Below are 16,029 nucleotides of genomic sequence, written 5' to 3' on the forward strand. Positions count from 1 at the left end.
ACCTTAATGCTTATTTTACCCTAACCATTATTTTAATCCTAACCACTACTGTATAGTAACAGAACCAGCACTCTCCAACCTCCCTATACTTTTCTTTCACACTTACCCAAACCATTATTCTATTAGCCCTGTCCTTACACTAATTCCTACTTAACACTAACCCTGACAGTTAATCTACCCTAACGACTAACCAAACCCCATCATCCTTACTCTAACCCCTTTCCTTGGCCTAATCCCTATCCTAACCCTAAGCTAGTCAATCACAAGCCCACTAAACCCTCCTTGACCATAACGATGACCCTAGTAGCACTACATTTTGGGCTCCTTTTCAGCTACATTTATCAAATACTTTTTGTTTGACAACGTTTTCACTGTGGGGGTATTTTCACTACAACTTCTTCAAAGACTACATTTTGATTGGCTACATTTTCACAGGATACCATTTTATTTTGTACTAATTTAATGTATTAGTTATTAATTAGAGCATTTGAAAAGAAATCATGAAAGCACACATCTGCAATTAGACAATGTTATTCGATGTGAAGATACGTACTTCCATTCACATTCAGCATCAATCCTCTGTATTTAAATCTCCAACCTTGTTTATACATGGCAGTGTACTTGTTGGCCCACTCCTCCTGCGATCGGGTTTGGCGTGCAAATGCCACCATGAGAATCATTGTGGATTGCTGGTGAATGTGAATGGAAGTACTTTCTTTGCATCCCATAACACTGTGTAGCTTCAGATGTGTGCTTTCACGAAACACACTCTTTGGAGGAACAGATTACTTAGCTTTTCTAGAACTGGGTACATTTTGGACACAGCAAGGTACTAGGAGAAAAACAAAAGCATATTTTGTTCTGACTCTTGCACTTAAAGAAATTTAGCCGGAGAACAAAACTTTTACATGGACCATCATCTTTTGATTTAATATCAATCCCTGATGAGGATCTTGTAAAGGTCAAAACACATACTTTGTTTGTTAAATCTTTCAATTAGAGACTTGGGCTATCTATTCATCTATGCCTAATTGACATAGTACAGGCAAATGTAAAATTGACTTAGGAGTTAAGGAGCGCATGGAATAGAGTCTCATTGTTGCCTTTTACTTTGGGTTTCATACTTATGTAATGAATAGTGAGTGTGACTAGTAGTTATGTACATTTCTGGTTATTTTGAGGATGAAAGACTGCCTGAGGGTGAGGGAAAGAAGAAAAGGGAAAATGTATGTGTTATTGTGTGTAAAAATGACATGTGGCTGTCACCAAGTATGGATATAATAGTAGTAGTAAGAAAAATATTTCCCGAACAATCTGGCTACTAGCCATAGCCACAATAGTATGTTTATTTTGGTTTGAATGCATAGTATGTTTGATATGTTTACTTTGAACAATATGGCCACTGCCATGGCCACAACAATATATTTACTTTGGTTTGTATGTGTGCAACAATGAAACTACTGGCCATGGTCACAATAGTATGTTTCCATTGGTTTGCATGTTTGCAACAATGGGTTGAATGCCTGGAAGAATGTGGCTACTGGCTATGGGCATACTAGCATGATTACTTTGGGTTGAATGCTTGCAACATTGTGGATACCGGTTGTGGGCAGAATAGTATGTTTACTATTGGTTAAATGCATGCAACAATGTGGGTTGTGGTGTTGGGTACAATCTGGGTACTGGGTATTGGCACAATAGTATGTTTACTTCGGGTTGAATGCCTGCAATAATGTGACTACTGACCTTGGGTACAATAATGCGCTTAACTGGACATGGTAACAAAAAATATTGGTCGGGGCATGGCTGCATGGAGGATGGATATATCAGAAGTAATAATAATACATATTTTTGTGTCCATGGCTAGTGATAAGATTGTTTGGGGCATGGTCTGAACAATGTGGCCATTAGCTATGGCCAAAATAGTATGTTTACTTTGAGTTGAATCGGTGGAACAATGTGGCTACTGGCTATGGCTAAACTAGTTTCGGTTGGACATGGTAACAAGTGAACATCTGTTTCTTCGTCTGTAAATAAAATAAAATAAAATATAGTTAGTTGTAGAAGATGGTATGGAAAATATTCCTACTTCAGGTTTTACACGTACATGTACGTTTTTGATCCTCATAAATATTGCATTGCTTGTACTATATTGTCTCCAACATTTGTGTGTGATACACTGTTGTATAAATATATTGTAATCATTGAGTCAAGGGGAAATATTATCGAAGTGGATTGAAAAACCCCTTTTTGTGCATTTATGTTAATAAAATATGCATTTTGTTCAACTTTTTCTCCATTTTGTTCAGACCGTTAGATTTATGAAAGGGAGACATATTGTGTATGTGTAAAAAGTAGTATAGTGGAACTATGGGTGTATTCATAAGTGGTGATGTACATTAAGTAATGTAATTAAGGAATATTTGTTGTTTGTGTTGTTTATGTTTTATGTAGTTACATACCAATTGGCGTATTCTAATGGTATGTTATTGTAAACGTAGTATATTTGTAGGATAAATGTATAAAGTAATTACAAAGGTGATGGTATGTTTTAAGTGTATTGTAATTAAGGAACATTTGTTTTGTGTGTTTGTTTGGTGTAGTCAGATACCCCTTGGTGTATTCTAACTGACTAATTTTGCAAATGTTAATTTAAAGTGTAATTTAATGACTGCATTTATGCTTATGGTATATTAAGTAGGCATTTGTTGGATTTGCTGGTATCCTATGTTGTACATGCGAACTAACCACTTATTTCTTTGATGTAAGCACAATAGTGGCCTGAACTGGTGATGGCACCATTGTGGTATATTATGCCTACTGTTGTGAATATTTTCTTGCCAATAAATACTTGGGCATGTGTGATGTTAATGAGTTTCCAGTTATTTTCAGTGCCATCTGCATTGTACCTTAAACACATTAATTTGACATATTTGGCATGTGATTCCATGTTATATTTGAAAGATTGTCTGAATTGGGAAATTAGCATAACATGCCATGATTTGCATTTTGGAGACTCTGTTAAAATGGAATTGAATTACAATTTGGTATAGATAAATACACAAATTGTTCATTAAGATTAGACAAACAGCAGCTAAAAGCATCTCCTGGGTAGCCAGTATTAACCAGTGAGCAGGAGATACCACTGTTTAACAAGGAACTAGTAAATAGCGCTCTACATATCTAACTTCCCACACACACCATTCTAGTACTACGTATCCCCCTGTCGTTTTTTCTGACTTTTCTGGGTTTTGGAATTTTCGCCCAGCCAGGCTTAATCCAAAGCCTTGGAGTGTTGGTCTGCTTTTTTCCGCTGTGCCTCAAGAGTCCTTATGACTCCTAAGGCATGAATACCCCAAATGTATCCCTTCTCCTTTAGTCACATGCATAGATGCTGGTTACCTTTTCACCTCTGAAACATGGCTTTTCTGCTTGGAATCCAGTTTTACCTCAATGGGTCCTTTTTGGCTCCCTCCTCCATTCTGTGGCCCGAGGATTCCTTACAGAGACCGCAATGGTGAGATGAGGCTTGCTTTCCCTGGCGATTTACTGCTGCTTGGAATTTGAACTTAGTGCCCAGTGTACTATATGGTGGTGGCGTCACTGTTCCATCCGGATTGGTTGCTCCTTTGCCGGGAGGGTAGACTTCACGTGATCCTGTTGTCAGTGTCCAGGAAGGGTGAAGGTCAGGTTGCTGTGAAGTGGGGTGGCCACTAACTAAGCTAACATAATACATCTTTGTGAAGCATGCACTAAATAATGATAATTTGCAATTCGTTTGAACCAATCATTGTAAACCTACAAACTTCTTACATGTATTTAAATCGTTAGTAACAGTGGCTTATATAGAGCATCATGTTAAAGGGTTTTGACCATTATGATAACATTGATTGAAGCGAGGGTCTGGACTCGTAAAGAATCTAAGGCATGTTGGCATTTGTTAGTAGTGGGAGACAGTATACTGTGACAGGGGCCTAATGTTAGCTGGGGCCTGCTTGGTGGGCATCATGGTGAGGTCGCATTTCTGGTACATCAAGAGAATACCTTGCAGGACACAGGGTTACACTGGCAGTAATTTTCCAATGACGAGGGCAAGGGGGCATGGACAGATTTGTGGAGACGGCTGAGCTACAGCGCTTGGCTCAAGCGGGTTCATATGCAGGGCAGTAATCTCAGAGGAAGAGTGAGATGTTACATTTGTTATTTGTTGCAATGACCTCCGGCTTCAGCGTGAGAATGGGCCTGCAGAGTTTTCCAGACATGCCGAGAGAAAAGGCGGAGGCCATGTCTGCTGTGTGTGTGGCGCTGCAAAGTGGAGAGAAGCCTTTTAGTATTATCACAGTGAGGCCTAGTTACCAAGATGGAGTCAAGCGGGTACAAAAATGGATGCCCTGTGTCCTGCGCAACGGTCCCATCTACGCAAGTGCCAACCGATGCTGACATCGCATAAGGGCAACGGGGGCACTCCGCACCATTGGAGGCACATGGTCCAAGTTTGTACTAAGGAAAGGAGGAACGGGGCCTACTGGTGCCTCACTCCCACACAGATTCCTGAGGGTATTCTCCCAAGCAGACCTCAATAATCCCTTATTCTGGTGGCCAGGGAAGTGCTGGCGCTCTCAGATCCCAACTCTGGGGGAGGGCGAGCCCGGGAGGATCACCTGGGTAGGGGAATACAGGGTTCTGCTTGGGGAAATAGCCCAGGAGAGACGTGGTATTACACCAGGGAGGACAAAGCCCTTGAGGTTGTTGTAGGTCATTCCAAATTAAAACCATTTGCCCACAGCCAGGTTCCTTTATCAAAATCTAACAACCCCTCTTTGTCTGTGAAACCAATTAGGAACCTGAAACATGCTACCATGGGTAACTACATCTCCCAGAGTCCCTACTTTCCAGTTACCTACCCGAGTAATCCCAGTCATTCTTCTCTCTGTCCCTCTGATTATCATTTTCCAAACTCCCAGTCGACTGTGACAAAACAATATAATTCCTTCAATCTCTCCTACCCATTTCACAAACCGTACAAAACACACCTTCCAAGCTCACCACAAACCCTAGGATGAGAGATATACTTTTTTAAAATACCTTTTCCCCATCCTGCTCAGCAGGATATTTAGAACTTCTACCCTGCCCTCCTTTTCCAACATGAACACTTTCCCATACTGTAAAAAACAATGGACTAACAACAGAGCCGTTCACCTGACATGCCTCAAGTCAGGTAATTGACCAGAATCACACACACATGACAGCCCTTTCCTTTCCACACAGGGATAAAAAACAGAGCATAAGAGCACATGAAGAGCAAGACAAACCGCCCGATGAGACAGCTATCCCAGTACGGCAATTCAAGAGGAGGAGAAAGGCAAAGATAACTGAAGGGATGACAAGGAGAGAAGGGACCAGACATGCAATGCCTCCATGAAAGGAATTGTAAGACTGCAAACAATTAACTGCCAATCAACTGCATGTGTTGCAGTAGATGTCAACGGTACACAAAGCCCTCCTACACTGATAATCAGGACAGGGAGAGATGCATGCTACTGTGGTACTGTCCTTGACTCCAGAGACAAGAAAAGCCAAACGGTTTATCACAGCCGGTGAGTCGAGGGGAGAACCGATAAGAAACAGAACTGTGTTGAATGAAAGTTACAAATGGCAAATTAAGGGAAAATGAAAGAACTGTTAACTCCTAAGGGGAAAACCAGCTGCCGAGGGGTCCGGCACCACGTCAGTGCTCACTCAAGAGACTCTGGGTAATTCCCCCATTGTTGAAACTACTATACCAGAAGGCCTGGGGAAAGCTGCAAGAATAAGATCAAAGTGGTCATACAGGGGTCTAGCAAAATCACCTGTACAATCGAAAGTCTTTGAGCGGCAAACCATTGGAAAGCTAAGGGAGATGAATCCCACATAGTGAGAAAGGAGAAGGAACATTGTGTTGGCAAGAGTGAACCTGACGGAGGGATGCCGAAATAAACGGGTGAAGCATGAGGCCCCAATGAACATTGTGGTGACAATAGTGAACCTGACGTAGGGATGTCCACAGTGGATTGTTTAAAAAGACATTATGACTTGTGAATGCGAAAGGTGAAATTGTTTTGGAACACCAATCCGGAGTGAACCCAACAGTGGGAGGCAAACATTCAAGAAGGGTCTGAGCCCACAAGAGTTGGATCCACGGGTGAGAAGCCATCACCCAACGACACGTGAATGTAGCAAATTCTATCTTTTTGAATGCAAACCATATTGAACCAGACAGAGGAAGACCAACATTCAAGAGGGGTCTGATCCTGGAAAAGGGAGACCCAGGGGTGAAACACCATAGTGCAATCAGGAAGGAACCTTTGTTTATTATTTTGAACATATCAGGAACTTGGAAGGAATAAACTCACCCACCAAAGTTCCTGATATCGCTAGGAACTTTTGTAGATCCAAGCCCAGAAGAGGGGGATCCAGGGATGAAAATTCATTCAATGTACATGCGGAAAGGAACTTTTTGTTTGTTATTTTGAACATATCAGGTCTGCGGAAGCAAGAGACTTTTTGTATAAAAGAGACTTAACCGCCAAAGGTCCTGATAGCTGAAAACAGAACTGTTGTCTCGTGCTAGGAACGCTTGAGAGTGTGCTGTGCTCACAAGTCCCACCTTGTTCCGTGCTCAAAATGTGGGGAAGGCAGATCCCGGATATTACATCCTGACATATCTTTTGTGAACACTTACTTTCTTTCTTGTGAATCCTATCCCACACTCTTTTTGTATTTAGTTGTAAGCATTGGCAATATGTTGTTTCTAGTATAGGCCATTTTTATTTGACAAGATGCCACTAAAACTACCTTATTATTATTTGATGGTCGTAGCTTGCTCCCATCTTAGATTTAGGGTTAGATTGGGCGTTTTTCAACCTACATATACAGTTTTATAAACACCCTTGGACTGTTATCACTTGTGTCTGTCTTCACTGTTTCCACCATGAGTTCCTTACACCAGAGATCCCCATGCAACTCTTGAACTCCTCCCCTCTCCATTGGGCTTGCATTGGGCATATCATTATGCTTACCATAGGGCTATCTGGGGTACTTCTCTGGTTCATCCTTGTGAACTCCAGGAGTGGTGGCTGTGTATCCTTTACCTGGAGCTAGACACAACACTCTCTGCTGGTGCCTAAGGGCCAAGGCAAAGGGCAAATCCATCACCTGTTTGCCTGTTTGCCTGGGCACCCCAGCCATGACCCCTAGCTTGCCTGCTGCAACAATCAGGTAAGGGACGATGATTGCCGTGTACAGCTATGTTTTAGAATCTTCCCACCATTTTGAATGAGCTTAATTGTGAAAATAGCAACTACTTTGAGTTGCCTGCATTGTGAAATTAGCCATTGTTTTGAATTAGCTGCTTGTTGATTCTTGCCACTGTTTGGAATTAGCTGCATTATGAAACTAGCCATTGTTTTGAATTAGCTACATTGTGAAACTAGCCACTGCTTTGAATTAGCTGCATTGTGAATGCTGCTTCCTCTGAGAATTAGCTGCAGTTAAAGTTAGCTGCATTTAGAATATTGCCACTGCTTTGAATCAGGTTAATTCCTGAACCTAGACTGTTTTGAATTGGTTGCATTGTAAAACTAGCCACTGCTTTAAATTAGCTGCATTTTGAATCATGCTACTGTTTTGAATTAGCTGCATTTTGAAAAGTGCCACCATTTTGAATTAGCTGCATGTTGAATTAGTTGCTTTGTGAATCCTGCTACCTTTCTGAATTAGCTTCATTTGGAATTAGCTGCATTGAGAATATAGCCACTTTTGTGAAGTAGCTGCATTTTAAAACATGTCACTGCTTTGATTTTGCTGCATTGTGAAACTACCCACTGCCTTGAATAAGCTGCATTTTGAATCGTTCCACCATTTAATTAGCTGCATTTTGAAACTAGAAACTGCTTTGAATTTGCTGCATTTTTAATCCTGCCACTATGTTGAATTAGTTGCATTTTGAATCCTGCTACTTTCTGAATTATTTGCATTTAGAATTAGCTGCATTTATAATCTTGCCGCTGTCTATGACCGTCACTGTGCCAGTCACCACCGATACCTACATGTGCAATTATGATTTGTATACACACTTTTGATTATTTTCTGAACAAGAAATGTACATTTTTTCATCTTTTGTGTCTCATTTTATGTTTGGTATTTATTTTATGACATTTAAACTTCCATCAAATGTAATGTTGCATCGTTGAATGGCCATCATAATTTTATTTTTATAACATGATATGTTTTGATGTTCGTTTTCACTATTTTACACATGTGGAATTGTTACTTTTGGTTATTTGCCGGCGCCATTTTGGGTCACTACTATTGGTTTATTGCATTGTTTTCATATATCACCCTGGGTATTTCCCTGATGAAGTACCATCTGGTCCGTGATGCATTGGCCTTTGGCATCTGCCATTACTTACTCCAGTGTTAAACTGGTCATATCTTTCTTACTCATTTTGAGGTTTTGTAAAGCAGCCTTTTGTTATATGCAGTGATTACCTTACTACAGACCCCGAGAGCAGGCTTGAAATGTTAGTCCCTTCTTCAATGCTTTTAGAATCGTACCACTGTTTTAAATTAGCTGCATTCCTGAACGTAGCCACTCTATTGAATCCAGGTACACTTGGAACCCTGCAATTTTTTGAATTAGATCCATTTCTGAACCTACCATTGTCTTGAATTAGCTTGAATGCGCCCCTGCTTCTCAATTCAGAAAATTCCATAGGGTCCAAAACACTGCAGCCAGGCTCGTCCTAGCCCTTGTCCCCAGAGAACACATCACACGTGCCTTCCGCATCCTCCACTGGCTCTGTATCAGGCGACGGTGCACCTTCATAGCTATGTGCATCACCCATCATGCTCTGCACAAGGCAGGCCCAGAATACCTACAACACAAGCTCACCCATTACAAACCCATCAGAAACCTGAGATCAGGCACCGCACTCCACCATGTCACCCTTTCCATCAAATCATCCAGAAGAGGAGTATCCTCCTTTTTGGTGCAAGCACCCACAATATGGAATGTGATTCTGCTATGCATCTATCGCTGTGAGGATCAACTTTCCTTCCAGAAGGCCCTCAAGAGCTGGCTTTCCCCCCTCCTCCGGACAAACCCTTCCTGCCCCTCAGGTTAATTTATACCCTTGGGGCATTAATGAGTACCACAAAGATTGTACTGAGCATTGCAGAGAATGGACATCAGCAGACCACAGGACATGATCCATGCCACATCAATGAATCAAGAAACCAGTCAGGACTTATGGGTACGTATCATACTCCACTGCGAAGGAAGATAGTCATAAGCTTGTCCACCCACCTGCACTCATCTGCAACCATCCGCTACTTGAAGACACATTGCACAACACCTCTGCCATTAGATTGCAGTTCCACAACAAAAATGTAGTCTAGCTGGACACATAAGCAGTTTCCTGGATTTGCATACTGTCCCTACAGCCTCACAGTCCCCATCCACGAGCCAGCTCAACATGGATCACTAGTAGGGTCTTGGCCACCCCTATCAACCTTTGTATTGGCTAAAATGAAAACACACATTCTAAACTTCTCTGACAAATTTCCCATACTGTGGACTTCAGTCCCAGAGGGTGTTATCCTACTGTGCTTTGAGGACATACCAATGGGCATAGGTGCTGTACAAATGTCATATTACATTGCATTATGTTACATTACATTACATTACATTACATTACATTAGGGTCATGCTCGTGTAAAACATGGTTGCAGATAATGAATGTATGTTTCCAAGGGTACAAAATATGTACAATCTGATTTATAGGGATCTGCTGTGCCTCTAATACTTCGAGTAAGTACATTAGGAATTCTTGTGGATGCTCCTTTATGTTTATGTTGAATTGAACAGGTCTTGGACAGTAGTCCTATTTCTGTCTTATCCCAGAGAAACTTTAGAAAGTGTCAGGGTTTTTAGTGGTATTTATATGCAGGAAGAGCATTTGTAAACATAGTTGTTCTGATCTATGTAATTAAATATTGTCAACAATCTGTGGCAATTGGAATAGAATATTGATTGCTATATTTGCATACCATTTTACTAGAGTGTGTTTGGGATTTAAAAGAACCAGAGAATGTGCTCTCTCTTTGGTTTGAAGGTTCTGCATTTGTTTTTTTTCTGTTTTTATAGGGCTTATGTCTGTACTACTTTTCTTTTTAAAGGTTTTCTTTTTTGATGTATAGGCTACATATCCAGATGTGAAGTGCCCAGTGCAGTGTATTCTAGAATGCAAGGAATGAAAGTGTTGACTTTGTTTGCATCAAAGCAAACTAAGAACAGACCAGTGAGTGTACAAAGATGTGAAAGTGCTACGAAAGTGCAACATAATTTATACCTCCTTTGAAGACTGTGCTGCCAATGTCTAAAAGTGGTAGAGGGTTAGACTGTGTGACTTTTAAATGGTAACAGCATATGCAAAAGACAGAGAGAATTAATCCCTGCATACCTAAATATCTTTAAAAATAAGGAAACACGCCGTAGGTGCAAGGATTTTTTGTTTGTTCAAGTTTGTACAAATTGATGATGACAAACTGGATTTTGTTTTCAATTTGATATGTTTGAAAGCCAACAACTGTCACCATTCCTCCATTCACTAAAGCTTGTTCTACATCAAGGTTGTGTTTTATTATCACTCTGCAATTTGGATAGAGAGTTTATAGTTTTTCCAATACAGTTGTGTTTGAGATAGATCTTTCTAGGTGATGTAGTTGTGCTGTTGCTTGTTAACACATTTGTGATGTCATGTTTGATGTCGTGGGTGTTAGTCTTAGCAGTGCACGGTGGTGGAGCGAGTTATGGTTGCTTAGCTTACCATAACTGGTGAATTTCAAGGGTTTTTCGGTTTTACTTGGAACCATAACGTCCCTTTAACAAAGTTTTTTCACTGAATTTCATAGGTTTTTAGTAGTGCAACTTAACCATAACGTCCCTTTAGCAAAGTTTTTTTACTGAATTTAATAGGTTTTTAGTAGCACCACTTAACAATAAGAACTTTGACTTTATGTACATGTAATATGGAACATACTGAACATCTTCTACTGAACTTGATGTCCGCAAACTCTTTTAATGTCCGCGGACATGTTCGGAGGTCAGTACCACTACCTACTACCTAAAATCTATGGGGGGGTATGTTTGATTGTTATATCATGTCATAGGAACATTTAACAAATTCAAACAGCAGCACACATACACATTATATGTAGTGATACATAAGAAATGTAACCCATATATGTAACACACTAACCATTCATTTGAATTCAATATGTTTTAAAATGGAATATACCAAAAGAAGATAAATTGGCTTCCAACATAATTACCTCACAGACACTACAGCACTAAGAACAAGACCAGACCTACACAGTATTTAATAGTAGGTGTACTTCATTTTACTCATATATCTATAAACTTTCTGTATTAGATAACAATATATTGTATTATATTATATTATCTTTTTTTTTTTCTTACAGAAATGTCTAGTACTCTGGAATGGCTAGAGCAGCATTTCCCGCATGAGGAAATGTCGCAAGATAGTGAAACTAATGGTAAACACTTATAAACCATTTAATTATTATTATTTTATATACATTTAACATATATATATATGTATATTTGTACAGAGCATACCAAAATAGAAAATACCTCTGAAGAAACTGTTATGGATAACAAGCTTGACAGCATAAAAGAGAAAATGGATTTATTGTTGACCAATTTTAATAATTTGAAAACTTTTGTTGAAGATCATTTAAAAACGAAAACCTCATACCATTGTCCCACATGTACTTGTCCCCCCTCACCATATCCCAGTCAATTATCCCCAAATCCTCTCCATAACACAAAACGTTTTGATGAGACTTCCATCCCTTCTTCACCTGATACCAATCATGTTGAAACCCCTAATTCTCCTGTTTTTGTTTCCGTTTCTGCCTCACCTTCTTTGTCATAAATTATTAATATATGTTTCATAAAGTTATATTTTTATATTGTGTTGTAATTAGTTTCCGTTTTTAAAAAAAAAACAATGTAGGTGTCCGCGGACAGCATGGCTGTTCTGAAATGTTCGTAAATAAACGAAAATGGAGCTGTCCTGAAGAACACTATACCTGTCCATACTGTTCGCTAGCAAGTTGAAACTGTACTGAAAACACAATTGGTGTCCTGAAATGTTCGTAATTAAACGAAAATGGAGGTGTCCTGAAGAACACTATACCGGTCCGTAGTGTTCGCTTGCAAGTTGAAACTGTTCTAAAAACACAATTGGTGTCCTGAAATGTTCATAATTAAACGAAAATGGAGGTGTCCTGAAGAACACTATACCTGTCCGTACTGTTGGGTAGCAAGTTGAAACTGTTCTAAGAACACAATTGGTGTCCTGAAATGTTCGGAAAGAAACAAAAATGGAGGTGTTCTGAGGACGCTATGTCTGTCCGTATTGTTCGCAATCAAGTTGACACTGTTCTAAGAACAAACGCCTGTCCGTAACTGTTTGTTTGACATCTGACGCACTTTTAATTACTTCAGGACCCGAACAGTGTCCATATAACATCAACGCGCATGCGTAAACCAGTGCCCGTGCATTTGGTGTTCTGCAGACAGACGCTTCTTTCGTGAATATGTTCGCGAAGCGACCATGTGACCGCGTCCACGATGATCGTGTATTCTGAATGCGGACACTGTTCATGTCCCTGAACAATTTAAAAGTACATTTTCAAGTAATCCACAATATTTTCCAATAAAAACTCACTATAGCACAAGTCCCACATAATCATTATAAGTTTATACATACTTTTTGAAACCTTTTGAATCTTTTTTGTGTTCAATCTGTCTACAGACAGCATGCATGTCCGTGGACCGCGCACAAGCACCCCTATAAAAGACCACACCCTAGAGCTTATTCTCATTGTGTTTCTGACTATTCTACAGAGCACAGAGATTTTTGCTGCAACCTGCAGATTTCCATCTTCAACCTGATGGCTTCTGTGGCTCCACTGCTGCCACCTGGTGCTGTGTCTGCTTCAGCACAACCCCCACCCCCTCCACCTACACCTCCTTCCCAAGGGCCTGAAGAAGGGAAACGGAGTGAGGATGCAGAGGAGGAAGAAGAGGATGACGAGAATGAGGTAGAGGAAATCCGTACTACCCACACTAGGCATGAGTCTTGGGTGTGGCGGTTGTTTACCATTCATGGGAATGGACCTAAGGCTTGTGCGAACCGTGTCACCTGCAATGAGTGAAAAATGATACTCAGTTGCGGGAGGCACAGTTCGTACAGCTTTGGGACCACGACCATGAAGCAACACCTGAGGTCATTTTACTCTGGGGCTATTGGCAAGGTTGTACCTTGTGAAGAACGTAGTAGGTTGATTTCCTCTACTTCATCCTCCGTTTCTGATCCTGTCACCACGAGGACAACCTCTGTGGGACAGCGTCTTCCTCAAGCTGCCTCACAGGCCATACAGAATTCTGATGACCCTTACCTTTCAAGGGTCACAGATGTATGTATGTACTGTGACACAGTACTCTGCAGGGGGGAGCGACTTCGCAGTGCTTTTGAGACTATCATCTCAGAGCATGAGAAGACCTGCTCACCACCCAACTAAAACCCACTCTACATCTTCCTCTCTCAGCTCGCCCTTTCTTATCCCTTTGGTTGGTGTCCCCCCTTTACCCTCCTTTCCCCTCCTCTCCTAGTGTGTCGTGTATAAAAAAACAAAAAAAAATACAAAATTACAAAAATACAAAAAAATGAGGCTCTTTTCAGAGCCGCCTTTCACAGTTAAAAAATAGAAGTGAAAAGAAGTGAAGAAGCGCCCTTTGTATATTTTAGATGTCCGCGGACATCTAAAAAATTGGGTTGATACCCTATCGTAACCATTGCAATTTTCGCTAGTAGGAAGTGGTGACCCTGAAAAGAGCCTTTGGGAGGTGTTTGTATGTCAAAAATTATAAATACTTAACAACTACTTCAAAATGGATGCTGTAATTCTAAAAAAGGTCATAATGCATTTTGTATATTTCTCCAAAAAATCTGATTGCCAGCATAAGTAAGATAGACTCCAACTCTGTGAAAAATGTATGTACTGCGAAACATAATATTTTCATTGTGAAAAGAGGACATGCCAAAATCTCTTAAAAAGGCACAAACAGCCTTATTAACATAGCGCCTTGCTTTTTCCATTTGTGGACCAAATGAAGAAGAACAAAGCCACATTTGTCTCTGTGCAATCCATGAAAATATTACTTGAGAATTAGGGAACATGTCCGTGACCTTTCATAGAAAATTGCAAAGAAATTCCAGACACATGTCCTAAACTGTTCCCTCCACAATGAATTACAATTATGTCTGGATGTTGCTCTGTCTCCAAACAAGCACAAAGAGGTAGCAAGCCCAACCACTTCATTCCACATACTCCATGTCAGTGTACTTCCACATGTGGAAATCCAAGATCTACAGCTACTCCACAGCTTTCTGCATGCACCTTCAACCAATGTATCCATGAATCTCCCAAAATCCAAACAATCGGTTTTCTGAAACACACAGCCATAGCTATCTGTTGTTCTCTCAGCAAAAAGAGTATCCGAGAAAAACTCCCTGGCACAACACTCCCACTAAACTTTCCTGACCAATCGCTTTCAGTGCTCATTCTCATTTGCATGACTTCTGAACCCAAAAATCCACGGATGTAACACCCGATGTCCGCAAACTACCACCATGTCCGCGGACATTTCGTAACATGAACAGCCCTTCTACCATTTCCACTTCACTTTCTGTGCCATTCGCTCATTGGATGTAGCTAAGAAGTCACATGACCATCCACCGATCACATTTAAGACCTCTACATCTAACTGCATCATCATAGATCAGCACTGCAAATGTACTGTGAATCTCTCTGAGTACAAGTGTCATACCATTGGCAAGCACCATCTACAAGAAATATTGTACACATATCCAAGATTTCTACTTGCAACTCCATGCATATGCATGAACACAAACTACAGGTATGCATATGTTCTGCACAGTACATGAACACATTTTCAAACTGACTTAATATTTTTGTTTTATTTCTTTATTTATTCAATTACTTTAATTTAAGCATGACATTGAGACACTATTACCTAGAAGAGCTTAGTTACAGAAATAGTGGTATTCAGTGGTACATTATGAATTTCACAAACATAGTAAAGATATTTTGTTTGCTACAGTTAGTCATTACAATACAATTTGTTAATTAAGAACATCATATGTATTGAACTTGTGCGACATATCTTTTGTAAATAAGATAGTTTTAATGGTTTTGAGGAAGGCGCTGAGGATTTCAATTAAAAAAATCAATGTCTAAATTAAAAACAGTGCTATATACAAATAGAATTACTAATTTGTTTCTTTTACAATTGCAGTGAAGACCATTCTCCTGAAAAGAAGCAACCGAATTTGAAGAACAAAAAAGAACTAAGAAGTAACCTGTTCATTTCAGAAAAAAAGTAAGTTGAATATCACCATAATATTTGTATTATTACTGAAACATACTGTAAAGTTAATTCATGCTATTTCTGTGCCTAAAAATAGAGAGTGTGCACCATTCTGTCCAAAAATACCCATGTCTTAAACAGCGATTTACAGCCAGAATGGCCCACACATTCCTATTTTTGGACACACAAATTACCCAACTCAACTGCTACAATTTTGATATTATAGAACAAACAACTGTTTTAATTGTATACATTAGATTTACTATTTGTACTTCTCCACACCAGTAGCTTACTTTTTTCTGTCATCTGAACCCCAGTTTAGTAGCACATAAATTCAAGAATACCCATCCCTACTAGTTGTAGTTCCCAATGCACAATCACACACCATTACATACATCTTTATCATCTTACTCAAACACTCATGCACACAGCACACATACATTGCAGAACACCCCAACCCATACCTTCTTTATTTTTTTCAACACACCCTAAAGAATGCCTACCAA

Source organism: Ambystoma mexicanum, chromosome 12 (assembly GCF_040938575.1).
Source record: "Ambystoma mexicanum isolate Mex_15411 chromosome 12, UKY_AmexF1_1, whole genome shotgun sequence".
Classification (NCBI taxonomy): domain Eukaryota; kingdom Metazoa; phylum Chordata; class Amphibia; order Caudata; family Ambystomatidae; genus Ambystoma; species Ambystoma mexicanum.